This window comes from Mustela putorius, unplaced genomic scaffold (genome assembly GCF_011764305.1).
Source record: "Mustela putorius furo isolate JIRA1106 unplaced genomic scaffold, ASM1176430v1.1 tig00000056_pilon_pilon_pilon, whole genome shotgun sequence".
Classification (NCBI taxonomy): Eukaryota; Metazoa; Chordata; class Mammalia; order Carnivora; family Mustelidae; genus Mustela; species Mustela putorius.
The window spans coordinates 4823400-4829399 of record NW_025421263.1 but is presented as its reverse complement, the minus strand read 5'-3'; the positions used below and the strand labels follow the sequence as shown (position 1 = coordinate 4829399).

The 6000-nt window shown below is 40.1% G+C and overlaps 2 pseudogenes; one reads left to right on the top strand and one right to left on the bottom strand.

Moving 5' to 3' along the window:
• The first annotated feature begins 1062 nt into the window (after positions 1–1062).
• On the top strand, positions 1063–1656 carry LOC101672692 (annotated as a pseudogene).
• A 2620-nt stretch (positions 1657–4276) lies between these two features.
• The window catches only part of LOC101672401, an 89350-nt pseudogene continuing 87626 nt past the window's right edge, over positions 4277–6000 (bottom strand).

Below are 6000 nucleotides of genomic sequence, written 5' to 3'. Positions count from 1 at the left end.
CTAAACCAGTTGCCTTTTCTTTTTTCCTTCTCGCTTAGGTTAGTCTATTTTATTTCCTTCTGTTGACAAGGCTGTAATTAATATCCTTGATTGTAGATACATTCTTAGAAATGAAAATAAAGAGTATTTGCTTGTTAAGTTTTCAGAGGAATTACCAAATCACTCAGTATGAGAAAAGTATTAAAATACATGTATTAAAAAGACACTCATTTCATCTTCATTAAGTCACTAAAATGTGGGGCTTGTGCCCTACAGGTCACAGGATGGGATTGGAAACCATTCATCTGTACTATCAATTCAGTACTTCCTATTCCTAATGGAAAAGTGCTTTCAGCTCAAGAAAGATACTCTTTGGCACTTCCAAGTTGGTAGCCAAAGGGACATCATAAGTCTTCTGAGATATAAGTTCCCAAGCCTGTTGACTTTCAGGCACTTCAGTTACCCAACACCCAAAAATCTTTTGCGTTAAGAGCAGCATTTCATATATAGACCCAAACAGCAGGAACCTAAATCTGGCGAATGTAACCAGAAGGAGAATGAAGGCTTTAAGAACAGCAATAAGTAAAACACACTAATTATTCCTCTGCAGCAACAATTGTAGAAATTCTATTTGGTGAAAGTTTGATGGGTCTTTGGTTTCTTTTCAAAATACAAAGCATATTTTTAAGTAAAAATTCAAAAGGAAAAACGTTCGAATGAGTTTGTCAAACACGTGAAGCACGAGGTATGTTAGTTTTGACTTGGAAAATAATGGTTCTCATAACATTACCACAAAGGTGGTATTTGGGAATAGAATGAATATAGGAAATATGGTAGATTATTTTGTATGAAATGTACTGTGAAGTGCATACTTTTCTAGTCCTAAGCTATTTCTTGAAAATGTAACTACCGGACATCATAATCAATGACGCTAACTTTTCTTTAATACTACAAATTCTACATACAAGTAAACTAGAAACAAAACAAAAACAAACAAATAATATTTGGAAAACAGAGGCAGTTATAATACGAAAAAAATGAGTTTGAATGTTTAAATGGGACTTCAGTAAGAAAATGGTTCATTCTGGAATTCCCACTTACACTGGGGAGATCTGCAATTAAAGCTTCTCTAATTACTATTTCTTACCATTGATTCCTAGGCTTAGATAATACTACAGCACTCTGTTATTCTCGCATTTCATTTTCTATTAAGTAGATCTAACCAGATAATCTAACAAGAAGAAAGATGCCGGCAAAGGGGATGTCCTCACCAAGAGGCCCCCCCGTGCTGCGAGCCAGGGTGAACACAGTCACCACACTGTTGGAAAACAAGAAGGCCCAGCTGGTCGTGATTGTGCACGACGTGGACCCCATTGAGCTGGTGGTGTTCCTGCCCACTCTGTGTCACAATATGGGGGTTCCCTACTGCATCATCAAGGGGAAGGCCAGGCTGGGGCATCTGGTCCACAGGAAGACCTGCACCACGGTCACCTTCACGCAGGTCAACTCAGAAGACAAAGGGGCTCTGGCAAAGCTGGTAGAAGCCATCAGGACCAATTACAATGACAGATACGACGAGATCCTCCGCCACTGGGGAGGCAACGTCCGAAGTTGGTGGCTCACATCGCCAAGCTGGAAAAGGCAAAGGCTAAAGAACTGGCCACCAAACTGGGCTGAGTGGACACGGCTTGATTTTCTGTACATAAAAATAATAAAGTTGTCTTTCAGCCACTAAAAAAAAAATTTTTTTTGGAATTACAAATTCTATTTGTTCATTTAATTGTATATTCATACACTCATGAAGTATATATCCTTGGGGCTCCAACTAAGTACAAGGAAAGTACTAAGTTTTAGGGATGAAATGAAGAGCTTGACTAGCCACAGCCCCTTTGGTTATGGAGGTTACCATAAGAAGTCACAGAAGTAAATGCATAAATGTAATCTTCATTTAAACTATGAAGAAAAATTATGAAAGGATAAGAAAAGATGTAACATTGTGACCTATTAGGAAGTTTCATTTGAGCCAGAACCTGAAAGACAAGTGAATTTTAACCTGATGAAGAATGTCCAAGGCCAAAGGAATGGCACTGAGACCCAGAAGATCATCAAGACTGAGCACAGAGAGCAGGAGGGGAGGTAAGTGTGGAATAACACCAGAGTGGTCATGGAGGGCAGACTAATAGCCTTGTATGCTATATCATGGGTTTTGTTCTTCATAACAGCAAAGGAAAATTTTAAGAGGATTGTGAACAGGGAGATGACATGATTGCACTTTAAAACCTTGGGTAAAAAATTCTGAAGTGGGAATTTGAGTGAGGCAGAGGAGACTGTTGGGACCAGATTGTCCCATGTCACAGTTGCTCAGGAGAGTTATACCAGTAGTTTGAAAAGGAAGGCTGCAAGTACAGATGGAAAGAACGGCACACACCTGAGAGATATTTTGAGATAAAATTGATAAGACTTGTGAAGTGACTAACTGTGTGGGGTAAGAGAGAATGTCAAGGCTGCCTGGGTGTAAAATTGGATGGATGGTACCTAGAAGACATAACCAAAGGATAGGTTGAGGGTTTTGATATTGGGCTTGTCACCTTAGAAGTGCTCTTTAGACATTTCTCTGATGTGTATGATTTACTAATTACCAGTAATTCCTTTAAGGTTAAGATGTTAAGAGGTTCTAGATCCATCACGTAATTTTTCAGTACTCGAGCCTGGCTGTACACCATAGAACATCAAGAGCCCATGGGAAAGGAAGACTCTGAGGTCAAATATCTATAGACTCATGGCAACAGCAGCAGTGATGGGACTCCTCCGTTGATAAGACCTGGTAGTTTGAGAGAAAAGAGACAGATGGAGCTGAATAAGGAATGCAACAAGAGAAAGATTTGGCCTAAATTATATGTGTAGATTACAATGTAACACCTTGGTAAAATGTACATTTTGATCAAAATTTTCCATAAAGTTATGCCTTTGGTACCAGATTTTGCATTAGCATAGGAACATTTTGAAAGTAAGACTGTTTCTGTTCTGCTTTTACTCTGAATGACTTTGTGTTCGAAAACATTGAAATAGATATACAAAGACTTTTATAACATAGCTTTAGAAGCCGTCAGCACTTTAATAATCGAATACCTTAAATTAATGCATAAAGACTTTTAGAAACTTCCTTGCTATGAACAAGTTAGACAGATCAATGATATAATAGGAGAATGCAATTTGTATTCTATTGGAAATGCATTTTATTCTAAGAGTCCAAAATGTAAAAATATTTTCTCTTGTCCTCATTTTTTCAATGCAAAAATTGACTACTCTTAAGAGAGAAAAAAAGAAAGCTCATATAAATAAAAAAAATGCAGTTAAAATAAAAAGTAAACTTTCAGTAAATTCTCCAAGGGCAACTTTAATGAAAAGGTTGCTAATTATAATTTAAATAGGAATTTAAACTGTAGAATGGTATATTCAAAAATTAAAAATAGCTGACACAGTAGAAAAACACCAAAATCTCAGTGGCAAAATAAACTAAAGTCTTAATTCTTGCTCCTGCAAAATCCATGACAGGCCAGGCAACCCTCTTCAATATAAATCCAATGTCACATAGAGTATGCAGTCTCCCGGATCCCAGGGTGTGGGAGATAGAGGTAGAGGCAGCTCACCAACTCATAAATGCCTTGGCTCAGAAGAGATTTGTATCATTGCACTTCCATTTCATTTTCCAGAATTAGTTAAATAAACCTAACATAGTCGAAAGGGGTACTGAGAAATGTAAGAAATTTGTAGGTATTTGTTAAGTACTAGTCATCTGATCTTTGACATGGTAATTTTCCCTGGTATATTCAAGTGTCTTCAGCTTTCTGTCTGGAGTAGTTTTTATTTTACATTAATTGCACCCATAGAAGCATTTTATATAATATAGCAAAATATTTATGGTTTTTCACCCCAAATCTGTTTATTGGAAGTTACAGCTTGGCTAAGATACCATCAGCTTTCAGTCCTATGCAGATACCATCAGCTTTCAGTCCTATGCATGATGGTGACTATAGGAACCTGGAATTGAGAGGTTTACCACAGTATCTGACAAAAAAAAACATTTATCAAGAAGTTAGGGAGCACCTGATTGACTCAGTCAGTAGAACCTTGGCCTTTTTAGAGTAAAAAAGTAGAAACTTTTTTTTTTTTTTAAATAAAGGCCTTTTATTTGTTTTTTTCTACGCTGTTACAGGAACCCGTTGCAGCACTCTGGGGCCCACGAGGCCAGCGGCCACATCCGCACAGGCTGTGAGCGACTATGGAGAAGCCGAAAAGTCACGGGGTGACCTTCTTGTAGGTGATGTGAAGATGCTGAGTCATGGGCTGGGTAGTGGTTGCCATGGAGACCGTCTGTTCAAGTTTGCCTTCAGAATTCAGCCTGAATTTTCGGGTAATCTGCTCCACGTGGAGCTGCTTGGCGAAGGAGATCCTGGCAATGCAGTGGGACGTGATGCACAGCTCCTGCCTGTTCACCTAACCGTTTTCCACCTCCACGATGCCTGTGTTCTGGGCGCTGAGGAAGGCCACCTTGTTGGTTGTCGGGCTTGAGGCAGATGAAGCCACACTCCCTGTGCATGGATTTGCACGTGTACGGGTGGAAGGTGTTGAACGAGAAGTTCAGCACAGGCTGGCCCACGTGGGAGATGTACACCTCCTCCAGGTACTGGAAAGGCTGCAGCGTCGGAAGGTCCCGGCTCCCGGCGGGTCTGACAGCCAGGTACCCAGCATCCAGGACAGCGGCGCCACCACGGGGTTCATCGTGGGAGGCTCGCGGCTGAAGGGCAGCAGGCTGCTCAGGTAGGGGAAGCTCACTCTCCGTAGCTGGGGTTCTACTCAGTCAGTAGAACCTTGACTCTTGATATCAGCATTGTGAAATTAAGTCCTACACTGGGTGTTGAGATTACTTAAAAATAAAATCTTAAAAAACAAGATAATTAAGTAATTGTTAAGTGCTTTCCAAAACATTTGTTCTGGGGACAGACCTCTCTTCTTTCTAAAGAAAATGTAATTTTTTTCTGGGATATCAATTCTATGCATTCCACCTCTAATAATGGCCAAGTTAGCTCTTGCTAGACTGATCCTCCTCAGACAACAACTAAACATGCTGGAATACTTATCAAAACAACTATGGAAGTTCTTTGGAAAGCAAAGAACACGAGCAAAAAGGAGAGGGGAAGGAAGGAGAAGGCCGCAGCAAATTTTAGAGGGGAATTACAACTAGGAGGAAAGAAGGAACATTGGGTGCATTTTCCATTTTTGTTTTAGGGCTTCTACTCTGAAGGACCCTCACAATCTGTGCCAGGAAGCACAGTTAAAAATGTAATAGAAAATCCTGGGGTACCTGGATGATTCTAGTTGGTTAAGTGTCCACCTTCAGCTCAGGTCATGCTCTAGGAGTCCTGGGATTGAGCTCTGCATTGGGCTTCCTGCTGAGTGAGGAGCCTTCCTCCCACTCTGCTCCCTACCTCTCTTGTACTCTCTCTCTCTCTAGCTCTTTCTGTCTCTAAAATAAATAAATAATTAAAAAAAAAAAAAAAAAAACAACAAGGAAGAAAATCCACTATATTTCTTGGCTGAAGAGCCAGAAGACAAGATTTGGGCAACCACAATCACTAGATAATGAGAGGCAAATCCCCAAAAGAAGACAGGCAGAGTGGGGTTGCTGGATGGCTAAGTCAATTTAGCATTCTACTCTAGATTTCAGCTCAGGTCATGATCTCAGGGTCATGAAATCTAGCCCCTATCTGGTTCCATGCTGTATGTGGAGTCCGCTTAATATTCTCTCTCCCTCTCCCTTTGCCTCTCCCCCACCACTCATGTGCTCTTCTTTTCTCTCTTAAAAAAAAAAAAAATTAATAAGAAATCTACTATATTTCTTGGTTGAAGAACCAGAAGACAAGACTTGGGGTAGCCAGAATCACTGGAAAATAAGGGCAAATCCCCCAAAAGAAGACAGGCTCAAAGTCTATATTGAAACTCTGCCTAAGTCCTTCGCTG